This window comes from Dipodomys ordii, unplaced genomic scaffold (genome assembly GCF_000151885.1).
Source record: "Dipodomys ordii isolate 6190 unplaced genomic scaffold, Dord_2.0 Scaffold44, whole genome shotgun sequence".
Lineage (NCBI taxonomy): Eukaryota > Metazoa > Chordata > Mammalia > Rodentia > Heteromyidae > Dipodomys > Dipodomys ordii.
Genome location: NW_012267260.1, coordinates 511115 through 538394, shown reverse-complemented (window position 1 = coordinate 538394; position 27280 = coordinate 511115). Strand labels below are relative to the sequence as shown.

At 40.8% G+C, this 27280-nt stretch overlaps 1 protein-coding gene across 1 annotated transcript in view; it reads right to left on the bottom strand.

The window, feature by feature from the left end:
• Khdrbs2 (KH domain containing, RNA binding, signal transduction associated 2) overlaps positions 1-27280 on the bottom strand; it is a 227260-nt gene that overhangs the window by 62925 nt on the left and 137055 nt on the right. The window lies entirely within an intron of this gene.

The following is a 27280-nucleotide window of genomic DNA, read 5'->3' as shown; positions in this document are numbered from 1 at the left end:
TCTGACCTTTGAACTTTCTGTCCTTCTCAGAGAAATGCTCAACACCAGGTTCTACTTTCACTGGCTGTAACACTGTACTTTTTAGCAAATAAGTAGGGAAGAATCAAACATTACAAAAGTGGCATGCTTCCTATGCTGTGCTTGAATGTGGAATTATAACAAATTTCCTGGAATTTCCTCAGTGTCTGTGAGATTCTCTAACCTTTAAACTAACAGAGTTCTTGGTCCTTAATTAATCTTAGTACAAAGAAAGGAAGTAGTTAAGAACTTATTCTCATATTTAATTCAAATCTTATTTTGACAAAACTGTACATTGCTGGGCACAGGTGGCTCACACCTGTTTCTTAGCTACTCAGGAGGCTGAGATCTGAGGATCATGGTTCAAAGCCAGCCAGGGCAGCAAAGGGCATGGGAGCTCTGATCTCTAAAGACCCAGCCAGGTGTGCTCACTGACAAGGGCCTCGGGGAACTTTGAGCCCCAGCACTGGCACAGCACGCAAGCTGTGCCTTGTAACTGGATACGCATCTACCCCGGCTTGGCTTTCCTCACCCCACCGCATCTCCACAGCACCTCTGCAGAACAGAGGCCTCCACCCCCCATCTCACAGGTAAGATGTGGTGCAGTAGTGCAGTGACTCAAGGCATTAGTGGTGAAGCAGAGACGCCAACCCGAAAGGTTGTATTTGCAGTCTACCATCAGTCACAGAAACAGTGGCGACTTTTACTTTCCAAAGATGTTTGCAGTAATATGTTCTGTTCAATTTATTTCGTTTTACAATGTGTTACTGATACTCTTGCCCTTAAGAAGTACAATCTATGCTCTTCTTTTTCTTAAATTTGAGCAAGACTGCCTAGCCAGCTTTTCTTCAGTTCCATTAAGTAACTGAAACACCCTTTCTGTAGGAGATAAGTACACTCAGTTTATATTTTGGTAGATACTACTTTTAGAACTAGAAAACATTTTTTCAGGTTGGTCGTGAGGCTTGAACTCAGGGCCTGAGTGCTGTTCCCGAGCCTTGTGCCACAGCTCTGCTTTGTTTTTAGGTGATTAAGCGTCTCATGGATTGTCCTGTCTGGGCTGTCGTCAAACCTCAGTCCTCAGAGCTCAGCCTCATAAGCAGCTAAGATTACAAGAATGACCAACCAAGCCCAGGGCAAATAGAAATATTCTTATGATAGTATCAGTATGTCTGAATTTCAAAGGTTTGAGTAACCTGGTGTATCAGTCAACTTTGCAGTACTGCAATGAAAAACTTGAGACCTGGTAAGAGCACAAGGACCTAGACCTGGAAGTTCCGGGTCATGGTGCCCGTCCTGTGCCCGTTCACATCTGTGAGGCAGCTGTGGCAGGCAGCAGTGATCGCAGCAGGTACCCAACTCTCTGTCACCCCCTCAACAGGCACAGAAAGTGGCTGAGGGGGAAAAGGCCTGCAGCTGTCACAACAGCCATTCTCGAAGGCCTCAGGCGATACAGAGGGATTGTACATGACCTCCCCTGCACCCCGATATGCCCAGGATCCTCCCCACCAGACTCCAGATCCCAAAGGTTCCATCCTGTCAACACAGATGGTATCAAAGGGAGCGCTGAGCCCACACAGACCGCAGCCTCCACACCAGCCCTCTTCCTTTCTTTATGGGTAGCCTTCTCCAGGATGGAAATAACCGTTCTGGAAACCACCTGCCTCATTTGGTATCTCCTCTGTGAGTACACAGTCATGGAAGCCCCTATGCCCTTCAGCCAGGGCTGCAGTGTGGGGAGATGGAAGAAGAAAGTCAGTCCCCACCAGTGACCCAATGGAGAGCTCTGTGTGCACCCAGCAGGTATGTTATTCTCACTCCTGGAGTCGTACCTGAGAAGGCATATTTCTACTGGGAAACCGACTTACGGTGGCTTCAGATATACGTGCTGAGTAAAATGTGGCAGCAGAAAGTCAACTCCCATTGGTAGGTTAGGCCTATGCATGCGTTCATCTTAAAGGTTTGAGAGCAGAAATCTCTTCCTTAGAAAAGATTCCTATTATGTTTCTATGTATGTATACTAGGGGGATATAAAAATGGAAACTAAGCCATTGATATGAATTTAGCAGTATTCAAATGTTCCCCAACAAATAACCAATTTACACTTACCATGTTATGCCATAACACGAAGCCAAAGTCAGAATTGTAGTTCTAGTTCTATCAAACACACTTTTATCGGTAGTGTAATTACAATGAAATTGATCTTCAGCAGTGGGTTTCTGAAGAAGTATTGACTACAGGGCAGCTGTGATTTCTCTAAGTGACATGATCCATTTCTCCTAAATAGAACTGTACTGTGGCTCAGAAGTCTCTGCCACAGCCTGGCTTTGAAGAGGGTGCCCATGAAGTAAAAACACAGATAAAACAGATGTGCCACAAATGCATTCTGTAAGTGGTTTTCTATGTTACATGTGAATTGCAATTTAATTCTGTATTTCAATGACTCCAGTGTAATGCCAGAACGACTGGACATTTTAGAATTTGAAATGAGGCAAGGTATCACAGGACTGTGGAAGATATTCAACGTACCACCTCATATGTTTTTAGTTGTTTTCAAAAATTTTCTTTTGATTCTGTTGACTACTTACATGGATTGAAATAACATGCAAGTTAGTTTAAAAAATAATGGATAAAAAGAAAAGCACAGGAAGCTCAATTAAATCTGACATAAAAGATGTCTAGCACACTCTTAGATGAGCATCCCTTCTTCATTTTCAGGACTGTAATAAAAATGACTCTCAATACACTTTGTAACCTACGTTGTCCACATGCACTACACTACTACGCCGGAGAAGGTAAAACCACCAAGCAGAGCGGAGCCTCCTTCTCATATCAGACTCATGTTTTGTAGCCCCTTTGTGCAGATGGCACAGAGCAGGCATAATAAATCAATAGAACAAATTGTCAGACCAGTGGCTTCTGTTGCTCTGCTTCTCATTAAAGGCAGTGGCAACTGAAGAAAAGCTATCACTACAACTAGAATTCTTAATGAGGTTTGCTACCAATTAGTTTGCTGCCCAAGTATATGCTCTGACATTTGGTTAGCAAGACGTGTGGGCAACTTTTCATGCAGGAGGATATTACTGCATGCAAGCTGAATGGTTATTCTAATGTCTCAGCTGGTCTCTACAATAGGTGCCTGATGGATACCATCAGAAACCACTGACCTTCAAACTGCTGCTCTCTTTTGAGCTCATGTCAAACCAATGCTCTTAAAAAGCCCTAAAGCCAGTGTCTTGTTGATACATGAACTAATTCGGTTTGCAAAACCTTTTTATTAAACTTTGCAAACCAGTGTCAGATTCAGCTATTGTGCCTAGAAAGACGTCAGCATTGAACCTACCTGACAAGTGTGTCGCAGCCTCTGACACCGCCAGTCGAGTCCCTCCAGACACCTCTTCCTCTCAATCACTTCAAGGTTATGAATAAACACTGCAGAAGCTTTTCTACTGTAACTAGAATCTGCCAGTACAAATACAGGCATCCTGGTACTTCAGCCATTGCATATTTTTAGCTTTATTATTTTAAAGAAGTCATGGCATAAAAAATTCTTTGGAAAACACTATGAGAAGACATATAGATGCGACACAGTTTATCAATACAATGAACGTTAAAAAGAATACTAATGCTAGCACGTATAAACAAATTTGGATAGACTATTACAGAAATGCTTCTTATCACAAGTGTAAAAATAACACAAAGACATGCTAAGGTAATGCCAACTTCTGAACAGAAGAGATCTGACACATGTAGAGTGTCAGGGCTAAATAAGCAACCTCTTAAAAGCTAAGAGCAGCATGAAACAATGCTCTAAAGATCAGAGCAGATGCTCTGTAAAAAAGTGCATCTTTAATTGCATTCAGCACAGGGATCTGATGTTTTTTCATGTAAAAGTTCAATTATTTCTCTCTCCAGTTCCAATGTAATTGAATCAAAGTCTTCTAGATCCTGTATAAATGCCTCTGTGCCTGTTGCATAAAGAAAGAACTTATCAAAGGAGGAGGCAACAATTTTGTGCTCAATAGGAAATGTACTCATTACCTTGCTCATGTAACTGTAACCCCTTTGTACAGCATTTTGTACCAAAAGATTGGATATAACATAAAAAAGAAAGAACTTATCGTCTCTAAGATTACTCTGAGAAGTCAATAATGTTCACATCATCATCTCAAAGCATAGGGAAAAGCGTCTTTCTCTCTAGTGATTCTGAATGAATATGGTTTTCTTTCTACTTTGATTGTACTGTGTATCATGCTGATAGAATTTATCTTCCTTACAACCTCAATGTCTAATTTCACCTATTTGTAGGTTTCTTTTATCTTTCTTCCAGTCATCAGACAAGACAGCCTTTTAGCACTCTCTAAAATGATCCATGAGCTCCCTATACCTCTTTGTCTTCCCGGTATTGGATAAAGTACATGGAAAGTACTTAAAAAACAGATAATAAATAATAACTTCAAAGACTGTGTTTAATATGTTCCATACATTCAATGAGATTTACATGAACCACTGATTTAATGTTTCCAACAACTCACGAGGAAATTAATGCCTATAAACATCAGCAACTTAGGAAAGTCAACTTTAAGTAATGAAGTTTAAATGCATCCTACATTATAATGCAAAATAATGTCTATCAATCACTTAGTTTAGAACTTATTGGTAAGTACATTTAAATATTTTATTAAAGAAATTGTAATATCAGAGAGATCAATGGTATATTTTCCAATCATCAACTTTAGCACTATAATGATCAAATATAATCCAAATCAGAACAACAAATTAAGTTGCTAATATAGAAATAAAAGTTTTAAAATATAATTTGAGAAAGGTATGATTGTTTACATGTTGCTAATATGCTAATCTCTGGCTTAAGCATTTGTATTTTCACCTTGGTTTCATATCATGCTTTTACATTTACAGATAGCTAATTTTCTCATGTATGTTATATGCCTTAGAGATAAGTGCCTTAGAAATAACTATTATTTTATTTTGGAAGCTGTTGAATAGACTATGCAACATAGCAGGATTTATGATGCACATAAAAGAGTTGGGACCCATCACCAAGCATTATACTTAATGAAGATGTGTACATATACAGTGTATATATGTATGTATTTATATATAAATGTAGTAGAAAAGGATACGAGAAGAAGTGAAAAATATCAGAATGTCATAGACACATGATTTTCTCTGGACTCTCAGGACACAGGCTCATGCTGTCATCTTGGCTCTCTAGACTCTCAGGACACAGGCTCATGCTGTCATCTTGGCTTGAGACTAGTAAACTAGGAGTCTCCCCAACTCAAAGGAAATACATTTCTGCTGTGTTGAGCTGCTTTGTCACCACACCCACAGGAAACCAACAAACAGTGTTATCTATATGTAAAGCCAACTTCCCAGAGAGAGGCTAGTTTATTCTTAAGGAATAAACCTATCAAAATGGAGAATGTCACGATGTTATGTAATAAAATAAAATTTACTTACCATCCTCATTTAAGGTGCTATTAGAACCCACCCATGTGAATTTTTCATGCCAATACTTGTATGTGCAAAATACTCATCTGAAACTCCTGGGTTTTGTCCTAATTTAGAATTTTTACAGGTTACACAGTTGCTAGGACTGTACACTCTTAGTTTGGTGTTCTATTTAAGACAGGTCCCCCGGCATCACTCCTGCTTTGGGGTTCTGAAGCAGGGACAGTGGTAAGAGACGCTTGGACAGGAGGGTCACAGGTCAGGGTCAGCCTTGGCCTGTCAGTGTTGGCCACAGCCTTGCTGATGGCTTTTTTACCATGGCTTTTTTTGTGGGAAATGAGAAGATGAATAAGTGCTACTTTACAATTGTGTCCATGAAGGAGGCCAATACATGTCTAATTTCCCTTTGGTCAAATATCATGTCAAAAATGTCACATTAAAGTACGCACAGAAATGTTAAGCACTCTGTTGGATGCAGTAGAGTCCCTGGACAACACTGGCTCCCGTGTGTAATCCTGGCTATTCAGGGGCTGGGGCATGGAGGGCCATACTTCAAATCAGCTGAAGCAGAAAGTCTGTCTGTCTGTCTTTCTCTCCACTCTCTCTTTCACACACCCGAAAAAAAATAACAAAGAAGAACATCATAGATACCTACTGCTACATTAGATTTTTCTTTTTCCATTTATTTCTTTTTTCCTTTTTTTTTTTGCTATAGGAGAATCTAAATACCACTTCCTAAAGAAAAATAAAATGCACTCATTCAATTTTCGTTTAGGCATGCATGCCAATGTACTTGGTTGGGAGGTGTTTTTTCCTTTTGTTACCAGCATGCTGCTCTGGATGTTTACTGCTTACTAGCCATATTATCCCCTCATCAAAGCGACGGCTTTATACACGTGCCCCCAGACCTCCCCTTCCTAACCTGTACACAGAATTACAAGTCATTGGTGCATAATAAGTAGACGCTCCACTTAAGGAAGCTAGATCTTTGTACTTTAACACTCATTGGGAAAACCAATTAACACTAGCCCTATTGAACAAATTGAACAGGAAATAAATCAAGTATTAAAACACTGGTGATGGGTCAGAGTTTCTATAATTAGCTGCTGATAGCCAGCTGTCTGTGAGGAGCTTGATTGACAACTTCTACAGATAAAAGACATTAACTTTTTTTGTCTTCATCCTTCATTTCAGAAGCCAAAAGCATGAATACAGAGAAAATCTCTAAAAGTGCCACAAAATATACAACAGGAACTCTACTATTTCATACCCAGCTCGTCACAAGAACATCTAGTGTGAAAAGATGACACTCTACCATTCTTCACATCAGTGCAAATTCAGAATGAGCCTTCTGCTGTCCGCTCTTAAAAATACAATGGTTACCATCAGAATGTTAGGCAGAGCTCTCTCCTGAAGTGAGGGCAGAGAGAAGGACGGAGGGAAGACGGATGTCGAGGACACGGACATCACTGAAGTTCTGTATCATGAAAGGGACGTGGCGCCTCCCAGAGTCAGAAACAAAGGGTACCACTACATACTGTCCAAGAGTCAGAGGGGCTAGCGTTCAGTACCAGAGGGCACGTTCCTGGCAGAGAACTAAGTCTGGAATAAATTCACAGGGCTCTCCTGGGGCTTAGAAAAAATGCACTTTAATATTATATTCTTCCGTGTTCACGATTTGACAGTGAACAGTGAAAACGACAAGAATGTTAGAGATATCTGCCTCCTTTTGTAAATTGCTAATATGACATTTTGTAACTCTCATCCATTTTAGGTGAGTGTAGTTACAAGTCATCTCTCTAGAAATGGGTAATTCTACAAGGGTAATAAAATTGTGTTTCCAGGTCCCAAACCAAATAAGCATAAAGGACTACACCAACAAGTCTTATCTCCTCTTAACAATATTTTTGTTATTTTTAGTAACTTTTTTCTAGGACAAGTTCTCACTAATGTGGCTGAAGGACAAAGAGGATTGAAGGGCATTTTACACCCCCCCCCCAAAGACAGCATAATGAATCTCAATAAACAATGAAGTAAGAGCAAGGAGAGATATAGACATGGGAATATAATATAATAACTTATTTAAAGTACATGAATCTATGAAATGATCACTAGTAAACATCTCTCCTACTATTAATTTATGCTAACCAAAATTAAATTTAAAAAATACGCAATCTTAAATATGCCACAAATGAACTGCTTTACTGAACATAATCAAAAGGTTTGGGGAAATCTATAATACCTTCAGGGTGGCAGGTGCCGGTGGCTCACGCCTGTAATCCTAGCTACTCAGGAGGCTGAGATCTGAGGAATGCAATTCAAAGCCAGCCCAGGCAGGAAAGACCATGAGACTCTTATCTCCAATAAACCACTCTGAAAAGCAGAAGTGGTGCTGTGGCTCAAGTGGTAGAGTGCTCACCTTGAGTTGAAGAGCTGAGGGACAGCGCCCAAGCCCTGAGTTCAAGCCCCACGACCAACAAAAACAAAAACCTTCAGAGTAAATCTACCACATGTGATGCATATATGTACATGTATATATATATATATATATATATATATATATATTTCCACTAAATAACTCACTTCAGTTTTAATTTTCCAATGTCTTTTCTTTCTCTCTCTTTTTTTGTTGGTCGTGGGGCTTGAACTCTGGGCCTGGGCGCTGTCCCTCAGCTCTTCAGCTCCGCTTGTGCCACAGCGCCACTTCCGGTTTTCTAGTGGTTTATTGGAGATAAGAGTCTCATGGACTTTCCTGCCTGGGCTGGTTTTGAACAGTGATCCTCAGATCTCAACCTCCTGAGTAGCTAGGATTACAGGCATGAGCCACCGGTGCCCAGCTTAATATCTTTTCTTTTTGAAGATATTTAGTTTAACTTAGTGAATTTTAACAATTAAGAAGCCTTTAGCTCTGTAGAGAGTGAGGCAATATTTAATTTATAAAATATAAGATGACTGCACTCATACCAATGATTGTAGGGAGGTAAATACGCTTAGATGAGGACAAAGGGCAAAGGAAAAGGAACAGAAACAGGAGGTTTTTCCATCCACCTTTAATGAATAATTTAGATGAAAACTTTCTACATCAGTTTTGCTCTTTAGTATATTTCTTCTAGTAAAATGCAATTTAAGGAAGAATGCAACCTCTTAGAATTTCACTGTGTCTTTGCTGGGACTTCTTTCTTTTCCCCTCGAGAGATACTAAATTCTGGAGCTGATGTTCATCTTCCCTGCTCCAGTTCATGCGTGGTGTACAGGCACAGCTGCAACCGTTGTATCAGCACTGTCTTTCCAACATTTTGCTTCTGGCTTCACTGATTAGCAACTAATAGCACTGTTTGTTTTCTGTTTCTTTCTGAGATCATATAAGCTCCACATACTTTTATTTCTTTGAAAAGGATTTCACAATAAGTGGACTCCCGTGTTATACATGCTGGGGAAAGCCAAGTTTTCACTTTCCTAATCCCCACTCCCCGCTCTCTCCCACTTGGGTCACATTTCTAGCCCTTCTTGCTTTGCGTTCTTTTTCAGACAGGATCTCTCCCTGTTTGCCTGCCGCCAGCCTGAACTTCATTCTCTCAGCACCGGGTGGGATTACAGACATGAAACGCACTAGGTCCCGAATGTCCACGCGGGCTCTCTAACATTCGCCAGGCTGGCTGTGGGGTCCTCATCTCCACCCCAGAGTGGCCGCTATGCCAGCGAGAGCCACCACGCCAGGCCGACTCTGCTTGTCAGAGAATAAACAAATGAACAACAGAAATAAACAGGCAAATGGGGAATGTTTCTCCCAACCAGTGACCAGGCACTGAAATGATGCAAGTCAAGGTCTGGGCGTTAACAGTCTGGGTAAGGGAGGCAGCCAAGGTGGACGGCCCAAGGAACAAGTGTGAAGTTTCTATGAGAGGAAAGTGCTCTGGCCACCAAACCCCCTATCACGTATTTTCAGGTGCGGTGGAGGAAGAAGGCTTGTTCCAGCCAGAAGCAACAGTGATCTGGCCCAAACCTCACATTCAGCATGCCTGCATAGCCCACCGCCTACGCCACGGGTTCTCACGACTACTGAAGCATCTAGCTAGATTAACAAGTCTGGAGCTTGAAGAGGGTTTAGTTCTGGACATTGGTGTAGGACTGGTGGAAAGATAAAACAATCAGAGGACCAAACGAACCCATGGGTCCTGGCAGGAGGCACTTTTTGTTTTAACAGAAACTTACACTAAAAACGTTTTCACTCTCCGTACTGACAGATTTCTTGTGGCTTGTCTGTGTGTGTGGCACACAGTCATGTTATATGGTAAAGATGGAATGCTTAGTAGTTTGGGGCAGAGAGCTGAAGCGCTAACAGTACGGCTGGCTGGAGAAGTGAAGCGGTAAGCAGGGCAGTGATGTTTCCACAGCCCTTTCTACTTCACATCAAGCGCTGGCCCGATGGGGCTGCCTGGACGGCGAGTGATTGTGCACGTTTCCTTCCTCGGTGTTCTAAGATTACTATTAAAGACAGGTGTAATTCCTTATCTGTTGAACAAATTCACCCCTTGCTAGTCGAATCCTTGCTTTCAGAATATTTGGCTTCAGAATCTGTCACAATCTATGTGGGTGTTGATTAAGTAAAATAAAAATCGAGGCCCTTACCAAAGTGCTTACATCAGAGTCTGGATTCAGAGCCTGAAAAGCTATCTTTTCAACATCCTTCAAAGATGATTCACATTCCTATGGAAATCTGACAACCGTTCAGTCTAGTATGTAGAATTTGAGTACTGGCAGTGTGCTATTAGCGGATGTTGGTTATGAGGGAGGACGTGTCCTGATGCCCCTGGGAATTCTTACTGCTAAGGGACAGCACCAGTGACATGCATGCCAAGCGTGTGCAGAACAGAAGATGACACTTCTAAGGTGAGATCTCAGTGGGGGTAATTGGCGAGCTGACCTCGGTACTGTTACACAATCGCTTTGTGGCTTGCCGACTGATTGGTGGAAGCTTATTTTATGCTGCAATGGGATTTCTTGACTTCAACGTCTCAGACACAGTGAATCATCTTAGCGAGATTCTCAGTGTCCATAGTGCTTGCAGTATTTGGCCAAGGTGGTCCTTTTTTTTTAATTCCTTCAGATCAATCTTTGCATCTTCATCTGATCCCAGAACCACACTGCACCAAAGCTGGGGACTGAGGAAGAGATCCTTTCAATTTAAGAGTTCAGATTTGATAGCTTTTGGAGTATTTTAACCCTTTGGCCTGCTGATGTATTCACTCCATAATAAAATCGTCATTTATTAGTTAGAAAGCATGAAAATTTCCAGTGTAGTTTTTAATGCCTCTAAAATCTTTCCTTAACTTCTTCCCTGTTCTGTCTGGTCTTTTCTTCTCTCTGTCTGTCTGTGTCTGTCTGTCTGTCTGTGTCTGTCTCTCTTTTTGTGCTAGTTCTAGGGCTTAAACTCAGAGCCTAGGTATTCTGAGCTTCTTTTGCTCAAGGCTAGCGCCATACCAAATAGTCACCAGTGTTAACTAGGTAGATTTATTATACCTTGAGCCTTTTCAATTTAAAAGTTGACAGTCAATATCTGGAAAATTTTCGCAAAGACTTATCTTTTCATTACAAACTTAATTTAATCTTTATTATTCATTTTATTTTAGTTGAAATCTGGGACAATCTATTTTATTAGAACAGGACATGCAGAAACGCATACAAGTTAGATTCTGAAAATGGAACTTATCTATATTAAAAGGGTATTTTTATAAAATGTCACTGTAGCCTTTAAAATTACATTTATAAAAGAATTCTCATCTGACAACCTACATATCACTTTTCTTGTAAAATGAAATTAATTATTAATGCAAAATTATCTTGACCAGTTTTTGTAAGTGGTTTGATTTTGAACACGCAGAGAAACAAAGGTTGCAAGGTTCCCCTCATTTGTGATAGGATGAACCTACAAATCTATAAGCAAACATGTCAGGTGGTATGCACGTGGTTATAAACGAATTCACTGAAGTATAATAACTCTATGGAGAGCTCAGAAAGACTAGCTCCCACAGATTCTTGAATGCGCTTGCTCAGGAGATAGGTCTAGGGCTTGGCTGCTCAGCCATCCCGAGACTGGCTTCTTCACCAGAGCCCGGTGAAGAGGACACCCTCTAGAGGGCACCAGCGGCTTGGTTCACGCCATATTTGGCTATAAATGTATTTTGTTCTCCTCTAAAGAAACCTGTGCTGAACTTTCAAAGTTACAAGACAAATTCTCTCTTTTCTGTCTGCTCTTGGAACATTTATTTGCATAGAATTCAGTGCTCTTTGGGGAAACATTCTCTGCTGCTTATAAACCCTAAACATAAAACTCAGCAAGTCTTTGGGAAGGAGAGTACTTTTAAAGTTTTTTTTTCCTAGTGTGAGTCACAGAGCCCTCTCTAATATTAAAAATGAACCCATTAAATCACATGTTAGCTCAGTCATCCAAGGTGCAAATGAATACAAAGCTCACATTTAACTTCATATGTTGACACAGGAAAAGCAGAAGCATTTTAAGAGAATGAGGGAGAAGGACAGATTTAGGGCTGCACACCAAGGAAGGCTTCCCTCTGGAGATGATCTCAGGGCTAAGGTCTGAATGTTGGGTTCAGATTAGAGAAGGTCACGTTATTGTGCAGGTAGTTAATTTTAATTTGCATTAATTTCACAATTAATCTAGCAGTTAATAAAGCATTAAGTGATGATGTCAGTGGAGTAGTGAGTCTTCGTTTTCAAGCATACAGACTGTCTTCTGTGCACCTGGTCTGGACTCCACAGGGGCTGTGAGCCGGGGAGGACGGGGAATGCAGCTGGATGAGTCAGCTGGAAGGCAGGACGGCCACAGGACAGACTTGAGACCTACTGGGATCTTCTCTTTCCTATGTCCACATATAACTGATTCAGCATAACCACAGGAAATTACCATTCTACTCACGTTATGCCCAATGCTAAATCTATAATGGAACAAGTTGAAAACAGTTGTTAATGCTGCACAGACATAACCTGAGAAGTCCGAAGGACAGGAGGCAGGCATGATACAATGTAAAGGCCGATCCCCATGCCAATACCTTCCTTGTCCACTCGTGAGGCAGCCCGCACAGTGCCCTGAGGGACAGGCTTATTCTGAGGACAGAGCAGCGGGTTCTGAGGGGCTGTCACTTCTGTCTAGAGCAGGCCCCACATGAATTCCAGACGTTCTTAGAGGCCCAGTACACCCCAGACTGATGCTTACATAGATTACACTATCTGTGAAAAGAAACTGGAAGGGATAATTGGTAAGCAATAGAAAATTTTGGCAATCTACTTCCATTTTCCCTTAAGTGGTACTGAGAGATGAACATGGCATTTTCACTTAATTTTGCATTGTTCATTTTGGCAACCCTCATACAGGGGTTATTTTTTTGAAGCCTTCACTTCCTATTCTGCTCCCTTTTCATTGACAAAGATGTTGGGGTGACACATTTTTCTCATCAGTTTATCTGCTTTTACTTGACATTTGTATCTCCAAGTTCTCATTTGCAGGTCTAAATTTCCAGTTAAAATTCTAGTTAAAACTAGCTTGACCATCCACTTTTGAACCAAATGGAAAAACGGAAGTTAAAATAAATGTTTACTTATATGGAAATAACACAGTCTAATTTTTTTAATCACTCATAGTAACAAAATAAAAGTGGCAGTAGGGTTGTGGACAACTTGGACATTTGATAACTTTATTTTAGCAAATCTAAAATGGATAAGATAGACTACAATTTTATACACTGTTAACGAGAGAAAAATGATCCCAAATAAAGTCTGACTCTAAGTTTCTATACAGTAGTCACAATGTAACTATCCTGTGGTAAGTTTTTATCAAACACCATCATTTCTCAAATAAGCTAGTGGGTTTAGTCGGAGAGAGTCTCAGAAGAGAAAATGGGAAGGCTGTTTACATTAGGTGCCTGGGGAAGTCTGGGAATTACATTTTTGGAGCTACTATCTTCATTGATCTGAATGGTGCCTGCAGCACAGAAACATGACCGTTTGTTAGCAATTCTTTCTTTCACATGCTTTGTCCTGCAGTCTTTTCTGTGCTCTTGCTGTTGATTAAATTCCAGGCCAGGCAATTGCTAATATCTCCAAAAATGTAATATTTTTGAAATAGCTTTGAAAATGTTATGTCATTCATACTTTCTGGAAGTTTCTCTTCCTATACAATCTTCCATCATGTATTCCCAGTTCAGAAAGCCTCTGTCTTAGGATGCAAAGCAGCAGTCCACAAGGTGTTCACTTGGAGCTCTGTTATGAGCGCTCACGTTCCCTCTCAGTCCCCACGCACAGCAGCTGGGATGACCTGGGAAGTTCTTCTAAAGGCAAGGGCAGTTCCAAAAATCTTGGTGTAAAATAGACTGTGGTTGTACCAAACTTGCGCCCAGTTCCTCTCCAATAAAACAAGTTACTAAAACTCTAAGAAAGCTTATTAAGGAACATAATTTTCATGAGCAATTCTTTAAATTAAATTTCCTTAAAAATAAAAAAAATCCTTCCCCATCCTCCTTTCATTCTTCTATTCTTTATATGACTTTTTTTTTTTGTCAGTTGTGGGGCTTGAACGCTGGGCTTGGGCACTGTCCCTCAACCCTTCAGCCCAAGGCTAGTGCTCTACCACTTGAGCCATAGTGCCATTTCTGGCTTTTCTTTTCTGCTTATGTGATGCTGAGGAATCGAACCCAGGGTCTCATGCATGCAAGGGAAGCACTCTTCCACTGACCACCTTCCCAACCCCTTTTAAAAATGATTCCATCAGGGGCTGGGAAGGTGGCTCAGTGGTAAAGCGCTTGCCTTGCATGCATGAGGCCCTGGGTTCGATTCCCCAGCACCACATTAACAAAAAGAAAAAAGCCAGAAGTGGTGCTGTGGCTCATGTGGTAGAGTGCTAGCCATGAGCTGAAGAGCTGAGGGACAGCACCCAGGCCCAGAGTTCAGGCCCTACAACTGGACCCCCCCCAAAAAAATGATTCCATCATTAGTATTTGCACATAAAAATTACAGTTAGTCTGAAGGTTACATGTGGATAGAAATAAAAGAGAAATGAACACATATACTGATGAACAATGAACAAATACTGATGATTCTACCTACAGCTCTTGGCAAATTTTTCTACATGGAAAATGATATTACCTTCATTTTATGTGCACATGTAATCTTCACCTGTATTCCCATTAACCTGAAGAATATCTGCTTCTCTTTTTAAACCACACATATTACTTCTGTATATATTATCAAATATGAATAGCTATGAAAATGCTCCTAAAGTAGAACTGATCAAATAAAGCGAACTGTTTTGAGCTGCTAAGTGTATTGGAAAACCCACAAAAATCTGCTCCCCCACTTTCTTAGATACTGTTACTTAAAAACAAAAATAGGTGTTTAATCAGCATTTAAAATATAATTCAAGAGGAAACAGCATACTTACCATGGAAAACCTGATTGGCAGCAGAAAGGATGAGTTCTACTTTCAGAAGTCTAATTCTGGCTTAGTTTTTTGCATCATAACTTAAGCACATTCTCAAAAGCTGTTTGACAAGAATTGCACTCATTTCCTTCCTTATGTCACTGAACTCCTCTGTACATCACCTTTACCATAAGACAGAGCTAATTACTTCTGGTATAAGGACATCACTGCGCTGACATTTATGGTGTTGGTTCCTGTGGAAGTGGACTTACCACAGCCCTTTCCAGGCTCCGGCTCACAGGAGAGACTTAGCCATTCCTCTTGGGTCATGTATTAGTATTCACTAATTTTTTTCCCATGGAAAGGGTATACATTCAAATATTTCCAGTTAACTTGTTCTAAAAACAGAACCTCTTAACTGTTTGCCTCAAGTTCTTGTTTTACATTCATTTACATACATGGAATTAAGAGGTTTTCTTTTTAGAACAGCTAGTTAACTGTAAATATTTTAATGTTAGTTTGATCATCTATGATCTGAGGTTATGCTGAGATGAAAAAAATGTCCTCAAACTACAGTTTAACAATGCTTATTGGAAAAAGTCTAAAACATAGCAATTCCAACTACAGTCTTTAGATCACCTTTTGTAAGTGTTATGGTTCGATTCCCCCAAAGTTGCATAAACTGAACCAGTTTCTCCTGTGTGGAAATTTTGTAGTTAAGCTTAATTTTGGCTATTGTTTGGAAAAGATGGGCTTTTGGAGTAGTTATGAAGTATAGTTTTTTCTATAAAACATGTATACATGTGCTGATACTAAAGTTGAATTGTAAAATTCAGGAATTAAAATATGACCCTGTACAAAAAAAGTGCACAGAAAATAAGTCTAATTTTCTGAGCTTATGTCAAGAATGAATAAGTAGAAAGCATGAAAAAATAGCATTTGCAATAGCCTCAAAAAAAAAAACAAATCTAGGAATTAATGCAACCAAAGATGTAAAAGCTTCTTAGGATTATATAAAAATCTGAAGAAAAAAATCAAAGAGGACACCAGGAAATGGCAAGATCCTCCATATTCTTGAATAGGTAGAATCAATAATATGAAAATGGCCATATTGCCAAAAATGATATACAAATTCAATGCAATCACCATCAAAATCCCAAAGACATTCTTTACTGAGATAGAGAAAGCAATCCAAAAATTCATATGGAACAACAAAAGACCTAGAATAGCTAAAGCAATTCTAGGCAAAAAAGAAGGGCTAGTAGACTCCAAACTCTACTTCAAAGCCATAATAACAAACACAGCTTGGCATTGGCCCCAAAACAGACCCAAAGATCAATGGAATAGATTAGAAGACCTAGAAATAAAACCGTATGCTTGTAGCTATCTGATGTTTGATACGGGTTGGGCAAACGGGGCGTCCATATGCAGAAAACTATGTGGAGCCCTGCTTGTCACCATGCACTAATAGCAATCAAAGGGATCAAGGGAGGGTTCTAAAGGAAGATTCTAAAGGGAGGAATAAAATCTGAAGAAAACAATCAACATCAAAGAAACACACCAGACAAAAATCACTAAAAGATCAAAAAAAGTAAACACAGGAATGGGAAAAAAACAATGGCAGAAAACATGACATATCCCTCTATAATAACACTAAATATGAATGGAATCAATTCTCCAATCAAAAGAAGACAACTAGTAGATTGGATAAAAAAAAAAGACCCATCCAATGCTTGTATTCTGTTTTGGGTAATTTCTGAACTGATTAAAATTTTCCATAATTATGAGATATGTCTTTTAATATATTACTTGTATGTCAGTCACATTTATTGAATAAATAAAAGATATTAATCTCTGATCTTAGGTAAAAGAGTTTAGATAGACATTTGCACAAAATAACATACCTATGAATGTACAGAACCGTCAAGAATCAGAAAGGCTGTCAAACTAACTTATAATAGAAAACAGACCTACTGCAAAACCCCCACAAAAAAAAAAAAACAAAAAAGAAGAAGCATAGTCCTAAGCAAAGGATCTTTCCTCCACCACCCTGCAAACAAAAAAGAAATGAAAAGAAAAAAAAAGAATACTTGGGTCTGGGGTAGGTTCAAGTAGCACAGATCAGTTGCTTAGCATGCGTAAGGTCATGGGTTTAACACTCACAAAAGGAAAAGGATCCATATAGTTTAACTAGTTCATTAAGATACCTGATGTCCCCCCCACCAATTTCCATCCTAAAAGTAGTGAGGATTATAGCTTGACCCACTGTTTCCAGCTTAATTTTTAATCTTAAAAACCCCAAAGTGGATCAAAGACCTCAATATCAGACCCAAACTTTGAAACTACAACAAGAGGAAGACAGAAAAACATTAGAATTTATAGGCTATAAGTAAAGACATCTTGAATAGAGTCCCAGGGGCACAAAAGCTAGGAGAGAGACTTGACAAGTGGGATTACATCAATATAACCATTTCTGCACAGCTAAGGTTACAGTTACAAAACTAGAAAGACAACCAACAAACTGGGAAAGGATCTTTACCAGCAATATATACAAGGCGCTCAAAAAACTAACCCCTCCCAAAGCTAAGAAACCAATCACTAAACTGGCAAAGGAGCTAAGGAGAGACTTCTCAGAAGAAGAAGAATGGCAAAGCAACCCATGAGGAAATGCTCATCGTCCCTGGCCATAATAGGGAAAATCAAAACAATGCTGAGATTGCATCTGACCTCAGTTGGACCGGCTAGCATTGTGAATTGTGAAAAAGTGGGACTATGTGAAAAGTGAATTCGACTGCACTGTTGGTGGGAACGTAACCTAGCACAACCACTCTGGACAGCAGTCTGGAGGTTCCTCAAGAAATGAAACTGAGACTTTCCATACCACCAGCCATACCACCCCTGGGATCTACCCTGAGCATCGTAAACCAGGGTATGATAAGGACACCTGCACATCCATGTTCACTGCCGCACTGTTCACAATAGCCAAGATATGGAAACAGCCCAGATGCCCCACCATAGATGAGTGGACCCCAAGAAAGTGTTACCTATACACAATGGAATTTTATACACAGCCATTAAAAAGAATAAAATAATACCATCTGCAGGAAATGGATGGAACTAGAACAAATCATGTTAAGTGAGGTAAGCCAAGCTCAGAGAGATAAATGGTGCATGCTCTCTATGATATGCGGAAATTAGATCTAAAATGCACTGGGATATGACAAATTACACACAGTGAGACCAAAAGAGGTTCATCTTAGGAGAGAATCACAAAGGTGCAATGCTTAAGTGTCTCTTCATGTTTATATAAGATAATACACATGCGGACACAAACTTGTGCCTCTTCATGCTTCTATAAAATAATACACATACTGACACAAATGTTAAGGTATGAAAACAAGAGACTTATTTTTTCTTTCTTTTTTTAGTTTTTATGGTGTTTTCACATGTAGGTCTTCGTGGGTGGGGAAAGGGCGATGAACTTGAAGGAGAAAGGGAGAGAAAGTGCAGCAGTGGAGCTCACGGGACATTGATGAAAGTGAGCCCCCAACTCATGGGGGGAGATGGGAGGGAGGGGCTGGGAGAGCGTGAGGGACCAGAAGATACTGTCCAAAAGGAAACGCACTCATTACCTAACGCATGTCACTGCAATCCCTCTGTGCATCACCTCTATAATAACAACCAAGTAAATTAATTAAAAAACGAGCGTCACAACATTATAAAGTTTCAATCATATTAGAACAAATAAAAAGACAGGAAAAACTTCTATGAAGAAATCTATAAAACACTGCCGGAAGAAAACTAAATGCAAAATGTCCTATTCTTTAACTGAAAAACAGTATTTTAAAATATTACAAACATATTTTTCTTTGATGTTAGTTTTATCTAAGATACACTTTTGATGAAATCTTAATGCATCACCACTTTTTGTAATGTGAATAATTTAGTTAAAAGCTTAAAATTCTTTTTATGGTTCTTTATAATTTGGGGTCAAGTTTACTTAACTCAGAATTATTGACACATTTGGTGCTGCATACTTTTTAAAATGTTTGACTTTTTGATGGAAAGGTATCTTGCTTCAATCACTTTCCCTTCCTTTCTTCTTTTTTATTAAAAGCGAAAATTAAAAGAGAAAATTATAATTAATCTAGTTTGTAGATCCCAATCGTCTTTTGTTGTGATTCTAGAGTGGGATAGGAGAATAGTCGGGGCAAAGGGCTCAAGTTCCTCACATCCTCAGAGGTTGTGTTTAGAGCCAAAGAATAGAAGTGCAGTGCACAAAACACACCGGAGACAGCCTACCTGACGGGCTACTGCTTGATTCCATCTCATCTGAGCGTGGTTGGACAGCGGGCCACTTGGGACTTCCTGAGACTGAGCTACCTGGTAACAAGAGTAGGTTGGGCTGTTTAACTAGTACATCAGGCTTGGCTTCTAAGTCATTACGTATGGGGATACCTGCAAGTCAGACTTAAATACTGATGGTGCCGCTGCAGGCCAAGCTTTAATTCAACTCTAATCCTTTCTTCTTCCTTCTCTCCCTCCCTTCCTCCCTTTCTTTTTGAATTTTTTATTATCTCCTCTCACTACCTGCCACATGGAATCAGCGTGGCTGACCAACACCAACTTATTCTCATCTTTACCACTGTGTCACTGGACATAAAATGGCCCATGGCAGTCTCCATGCAGGTGGTGCGTACTGTCTCTGACTAGAAGACACATGCGACGCCGGCTGGGTCTGAACATCTGGCAGGATGATCGGAGGGTGAGGCAGGCTACCTTTCTTCTGCTGTATGAAATGTTCCATGTTTATCTATCTACGCAGATAAAATTTAAAGCTTCCAATAAGTAAAAACGTGCTTGTAGCATGAAAAATCCTTTGAACGGCTTTGTGTTATTTGCAACAGTTGAGTATTATCTGTATTCAGACAACAGGGCGGTAACTAACTAGAGAAATAAAATGGATGCCCATGACCTCTCTTCAATTATTTAGTAAGGATGAAATGTCAACTGGATAAAAATAATGACATCACTGTTATACTGTTACACCTACTAGAAATCCAAGACAGAATATATACCCATGCACACATCTATAGCAGGGTTATTAATCATCTGAACTCAGCCCAGCCCTTCTGGAGACCAAAGTATTTAAACTTCAATTTTGTGGTGTTGACAAGAGGTTTAAAATCCTGTCACACAGTGCAATTAGACTGCCATACTCTCCTTTGACCAGGCACATATTTGAAAATAAGTGATCTGAGGTATAAGAATGTGTCCATTGAGAGTACTAATGGAATTCGTTTATCTGTGGTACATTCCTTCTACACCAGGGCTACAAAGGGTTATAACAAGATTTTAAATGTACAATGGAGAATACAACAGATATTTCAGAGCATTATTATGTGTTTAACCCTAAGTGATCATAATCTAATAATATTATAACTTCTAAAGAATCAAGAATAGCATTCATCAATAAAACAGAATTCTAAAGGCGAAGCAGTATTACTTAAATGTGGTGGTACAGGCTTGTGCCACATTTCTGTAGCTACTGAAGGAAGAGTCATGCACCCTTTGAACTTTGGTCTCGCTTCCTGTTCTGCTCACTTACCACCAGGCAGGTATGTGCTCTTGGTTTGGTGGAGCTAGGGCCACAGTCAAGGCCAAAGTTAAAGATAACAGATTTGCATACGAGGTAAAAAGCACCGCACCTTACAGAACATCCAAAGGTTTACTTTCAGAGTGACAGATCTGTCCTTCCCATTTCTCCATGGTGAGAAGACAGAGGGGTTGAGGACTAACATCCCAGTAACCACAGCCTTGACTACAACAACAAAAGTCCAGTGCCATTCATCAACACAAGACACCGAGTTAGTGGGCAGTGACTACTTGCGTTGTATCTGGTAAGCACAGGTATCTGCATACTGTATGCACAGGAACAGCCCCTCTGACCATCTCTGTGAACAACCCACCAACAGCTCAAACCCTGTAGCACTGGCCTGCCACCAAAGCCAGAGACTGTCAAAGCACCGGAGAGGAACGGGATGGTGAAAAGCACCTGTCCCCTCAGCTGATCCAGAGGAAGAATCTACAGCTCCCATCTCCCATTCAGCTTACGGCTGACAAAAGGCTCCTGTTTGGGTACAGGTGTGAGAATCAGAAAGGATTTAAGCATGGCAAGTTTTTTTAGCACCGGGAAAGAGAAAAGGGAGGATGCTGGAAATGGCAAAAAAGAATCAAACTAATTTGATCAAATTTTTTCTACTCATGTAATTTCTCCCCGCGGATTAATGACAGACAGCTCATCTTAGTGCTGACAGGAACTACCTTTTAAACATAGAGCTTAGAAGTTCTTAAAAACTTGAAAATACACGTCCAGTTTTGTTTAACAAGATGATCTTGTCAAGCATCTCAATTTCTGAGATGTTTGAACAAAAAAATCATGTGAAGCTAAAGTACAAAACATAAAACAAAATATACCTTAAAATGCCTCTACTTAATTCAGAACATGCTCATATCTCTCGTACACCTTTTCCTATCTTGGTGGTCCTGAGGCCTGCAGTCCGAGCCTCATGCTAACCAGGCACGGGCCACCAAGCTCTGCCGATAGGTTCACTTTTTGGACAGGCTGGCTCAAATTGTGATACTCCTATGTCATCCTTCACACAGCTAGGATAACAGGTGCATACTCACAGCCCAGCTATGATTGTGATGGTGTCTCCTGACCTTTTTGCCTTGATTGGCCTTAAATTACAATCCTTCCAATCTTTCCCAAGCACCTTGGGTTACAGGTATGAGCCACTGATACTATGCTTTATATAACATGATACATACTGGGAACTTTTCCTCTATATACAATTTACCTTAAATATTTGTATTTACCACTTTCATAATGTAATAATGAAAGCCCCTTATTTTGTCTTCAAAGAAATTGAGGCTCTGTACTTTGCATTACTTTTCTCAGTTTGTACAGAGTGTCAATTCTGGGAAAGATATAACAGAGACACTAGGCTGTGTGCCAGTGTTCATACCTGTAGTCATAGCTACTCGGAGGCTGAGAGTTGAGGATGGCTGTTTGAAGCCAGCATGGGCAGAAAAGTCCATGGGACTCTCATCTCCAATAAACTACTCAGAAAAAGCCATAAGCGGCGCTGTGCTTCAAGTGGTGGAGTGCTAGCCTTGAGCATAAAGGCTCAGGGTCAGCACCTAGGCCCTGAGTTCAAGCCCCAGGACTGGGGAAACAGACACTAAATCCCAGAAAGGACTGGTTTATCGTGGTTTCGGAAAGCTGAGCTGCGAGCACATTTCAGCTGGACGAATGGATCTTCTTTATGTTTGCAAACATGTTATTTTTGAGTTGAGGGTTACAGTCTGCGCGTCAGGCAATGACTTTTGAACAGTGTCACTCCCTCCCCCGCCTCTTCCAGTTTCTCCTCCCAACTTCCCTTCCCCACAAGTTGTGTAGTTCATTTTCAACAGAATGTCTAGTGTTAAATTGGTCATCCTTTGTCCCACACACCTCCCCTTCCCAATCAGATAAACTTACATACAAGGCAAAGGGTACAGAAATGAAAAACATGACAGAAGAGAATAAACCAAAGACAAAAGGAAAGAAGAAAACAAAAGAGCCACAAACAGTACAATACAAAGCTCTTGCGTCCCTTTCTTGGAGTTCGTTTCAATAAACGACATTTTCTATGATCAGATGCACACAACCATTGAGCCCGTGATCCTCTCCCACGAATATCCTCATTTGTTGTCACTGTGTGAAGGGTTAGACTGCTGTCTAATTAATCATGTCCAGGTATAATTATTTGTCTTTTACTATCCATTGGGTTTACTTGCAGATTTATAGGCACATTCTAATGATCACAAATGAATCTTAACTGGTCTTTCTTATTCACTTTCTTATATACAATTACTTTTGGTGCTTGGTAATTTCAAAATCTAAATACATTTCACCTTGTTTTTTGTTTGTTTTGGTTTTTGTCAGTGGTGGGACTTGAACTCTGGGCCTGGGTGCTGTCCCTCAGCTCAAGGCGAGGGCTCTACCACTTCAGCCACAGCTGAAGGAACCTAGCTCACTTTAGTGGTTCAACCATTTGATTCCACCGGCGTCCCCTCTGGCTGCAAGGCTGCTCCTGTGCCACCCGGCCCACGCTAAGGCTCAGCAGAGCTGCGTGTGGGCTTTGCTCTGGCTGTATTCCAGGGGGATCCTCACCTCTGCTCTCCCAGGCGAGTTCATTAAGCTCAGAGGTTTGAACCAAGGGAAGGTGGGATTCTTATCTTGCTTCAGTGTGGAGGAGGAAAATGGGTCACAGAAAAAGAGAAAGCAAGAAGGAAACGAACACCATGGACACTGTTCCTCAGGGAGTCTTGGAGAACAGAACAAGGTCTCTGGGCCCTTTTCCTATAACCATGTTTTCCATATGGGAGATATTCAGCAAGTACTAGACCCAGAAAATAGCGAGGCTTTACAAGGGTTCATTCAGTTCTCTGGTTTATTAGCAAGGGTGCCAATTAGCGTACATCCCTGCTAATGCCATGACCCTAGTCTTGGTGGGTTACATGCTCATTATTTTCATGCGCTGCACTAAGCAAGGCCTGACTGCATCTGCCTGCAAGGCCCAGACTGCATATTCCTGGGAACGGCACGGGTCAGTTACCACAGGTACACTGAAAAGCACCATTGGTGTATGTATTATAAAACACACTCCTTCAAGGCAGCAATGATTCTGTATTGGGGCACACCCTTTATAACATTCCATAAAGAGTTTTTTTTTTAATAAAGACAGTACTTTTTTTCGGCAGCAATCCACCAAAATGCTCGAGTCCTATCCTCATTTTATAAGATTATATATCACTATCCAGAGGCAATCATTAGCTAATTTGCTGATTTATGGTGGTAGTTTATGAGCGTTACAGTGTGGAACTGATTTTGTTTCTCCCTCAGTTCACTGGTAGATGAGGAATTCCTATCCTGTATATTCTTAGCTGTGTAAAAACTGTACTGTATTCTGTATGTTCTTGGCTTTTGTGACAGAGAAAGTGCAGTCTTATTACTTTCCTGCTATACCTAACTACTTAACCTGAAAGCTGGGAAGGTTGTGCCCACTCCTGTCTTTGATGAAACAAGATCAGACCACAGTCTGCCATGGCATCTAACTGCTATGACGCAATATCCCAGTGCATACACACGGAAGCACAGGCTTGGTCACTGCATGGAGTTCGACGGGATTTGGTTTCCTAGCTATGTGAGCATGTTTTCATTTCTCAAGGAGACGAACATGCACATTCAAAACTTGTTCTGAATAATGAATGATGGCATATATACTACTAGGGGAGACCCAATGTTGACAAAAGAGAGGGAAAGAGTTTCCCAAGGCCAGTCTGGCAGGTATAGTTAAACAAGAGAAGACTGAGAAGTCTACATTGTTAAACAGCATCAGTCTGCTTCTGAGCTCACTAAGTAAGATACCTGTGTTAGACAAGCAGCTGGGCCCCTCCACTGCTGACGCAGCGCTGCTCTGAATCCCTAAGTAGTGAGGTGCGGGTGGGCCCACCAACCCCACTCTTAGGCATGTTCCCAGGAACAGGACGCGGATAGCAAAGCAAAGCCTTGTACACCATTATTCACAACAGCCAAAAAGTAGAAACTAGCCTAGTGTCCACCAAGTGGTGAGTGTATTTGTTCAATGGAATTGGTTCAGAAATGAGAAGAACAGGAAATCTGCAGAGACAGACATGGAAGGGGAGGAGTGGGAAGGATCCCTATGGGTACGGTGATTCTTTTTGGTATAGAAAATTCTGCAATTAAGACTCTGGAGATGGTAGTACAATTTTATGAATTCAGCAAAACAAACAAAAACAACTATTGAATTTATATGACGAAAGGATGAATGATATGTAAGAACTATCTAGAAAGTCCTGTATTGTTGGTGTACATCTTTGAATTCAACATTGATAAATCACATTTTTACATACATAGAAAGTTTTTTGTTCCTTTTAAAGAATCATTTCATGTACAGGTCATATTATAATTTTTTTGGGGGGGTCCGGTCATGGGGCCTGAACTCTGGGCCTGGGCGCTGTCCCTCAGCTCTTCAGCTCAAGGCTAGCGCTCTACCACTTGAGCCGCAGCGCCACTTCTGGCTTTTTTCTTTTTGCTTATGTGGTGCTGAGGAATTGAACCCAGGGCCTCATGCATGCAAGGCAAGCGCTCTACCACTGAGCCATCTTCCCAGCCCCAATATAAATTTTTGTCAAATAGCCAGTTTAGTCCTGTGACCTTTGGCCTGGGGTTAAAGGGGGAGGCAGAGAAGATTTGTCTGCTTTGTGACTCTGGAAATGAAATTCTACATCTCAGGAAGACAGGAATTTATTTTAAAGGGCTCGTATTACCATTTTTCTCAAAAGGCCACTATTGCCTTTCCCTAGGAATATAAGAATGATCTCGTGATAAGCACCCCCCAACTTCGGCTCCCACCTCCCCATTTACCCTTCCTGTTAATGCTCACGGGAGAACCCTTTATATGCTCCCTCTCAAAGCCTTCAGCAAATGCCTCTTGCTACTGATCTTAGTATAATCTGCTCTCATTTTTCTACCTCTCATTCTACTAATTCTCTATTTGCCTTGTAACCAGCCAGGTAGGGTCCTTCCCACAGCCTTGTGGATTTTCCTGCATAGGACTCCGGTTAGTATTTCTTACAGATCACCCATTTGTAGGAAATACAGGCGTCTCAAGAAGCAGGAATTTTGTCTTGTCCCCTTATTTAAGGCAAGGGGACAGAACAGTTTCATTAATACTCTGGAGGCGCTGAGGCCCTCTGCATGCTCTGACCTTGCAGTTCTTTCCGCTCTTGACCCAGGTGAACTGCTGTGTGCACCTCCTGCTGTTCATTTGCTCACAGTGCTGCAGACCAGAACCTGACACCTGCTACCCAAGTGCTCCACCACCGCCCCACCCACACACACTCATGGATCTGAGTGCTTGTATTTTCCTTGTCTTGATCACTTAGTTCCTTAATATAATACAGTTCAAGGTCAGCTGGGTAGGAAAATTCATGGGACTCTTATCCCCAGTTAACAATCAAAAAGCTGGAGTGAAGTTGTAACTCCAGAGAGGCAGAATGCCAGCACGAGCAGAAAAGGTTGTAGGAGACTGCCCAGGCCCTGAGTTTAAACCCAGTCTAGCCCTCCCCAAAGTAAATTCTAACTATTTCTGTCTTTCTTGGGTAATGTACCTTAATTTCAAACATGTACTGATTAAAAATTCACTTTATTTAAAATTCATTGTCATTTGATAAAAGCTGTTTAAGTTTACCTGGATTGAAATGTTTCTTTTATTAAAAATACAGCTACACAGGAGACGGGTTGCCAGTGTCTCACACGTATAATCCTGTTTACTCAGGAAGCTGAGGATTGTGATTAAAGGCCAACTAACTCCCATCTCCAAAACTAACCAGCCCTAGCCGAGCGCCAGTGGCTGACGAATGTAACCCTTGCTACTCAGGAGGCTGAGATCCGAAGATCTCTGATTGAAGCCAGCCTAGGCAGAAAAGTCAGTGAGCTCTTTTAGAGCTCCACTCATCTACTTGTAAGGTGGAGCTTCCAATCAGGATTTTAACGAGTCTACTGGGGTCAGAGTGAGAAACGCAATATAAATACTGAGCAAAGGCCTGCTAATCACACTGCATTTTTATTCTATCTGTTATCGTTCTAGTAAGTTCTTTATCCACCTGTATTTTGACTAGAGTGAAGGTATTAGTATTCATCTTAACTAGGTACAGACACTAATACTCAGAAAAAGTGTCATGAAAATAAAGTTGCACTACTGAGAAAAAACATTTGTATTTATGATGAGCACATAATTAGCACTGATAGAATGACTCCAAAAATTAGTTTGTTTGAGCATGGAGGTTTCTACTAATATTTTCAGCTTTATCAAGTCATAGGACATGGACTAATTATCTGGAGAGGTTATTTTATTTTTTTAATTTTTATCTTTAAGTATTTGTACAAGGGAGTTGCCACACAACAAAACGGTAAATAAATACAATGTGGCTTGATCACGGTCACCTCTTTTTTGTTTTTGTTGGTCATGGGGCTTGGGCCTGGGCACTCTCCTTCAGCTCTTCAGCTTAAGGTTAGCACTCAACCACTTGAGCCAAAGTGCTACTTCTGGTTTTCTGAGTGGTTTGTTGGAGAGGAGTCTTATGGAGTTTCCTGCCTGGGTCGGCTTTGAACTGTGATCCTCAGACCCCAGCCTCCTGAGAAGCCGGGGTGACAGGCCTGAGCCACCAGCCTCCTGAGAAGGAGGGGTGACAGGCCTGAGCCACCAGCCTCCTGAGAAGGAG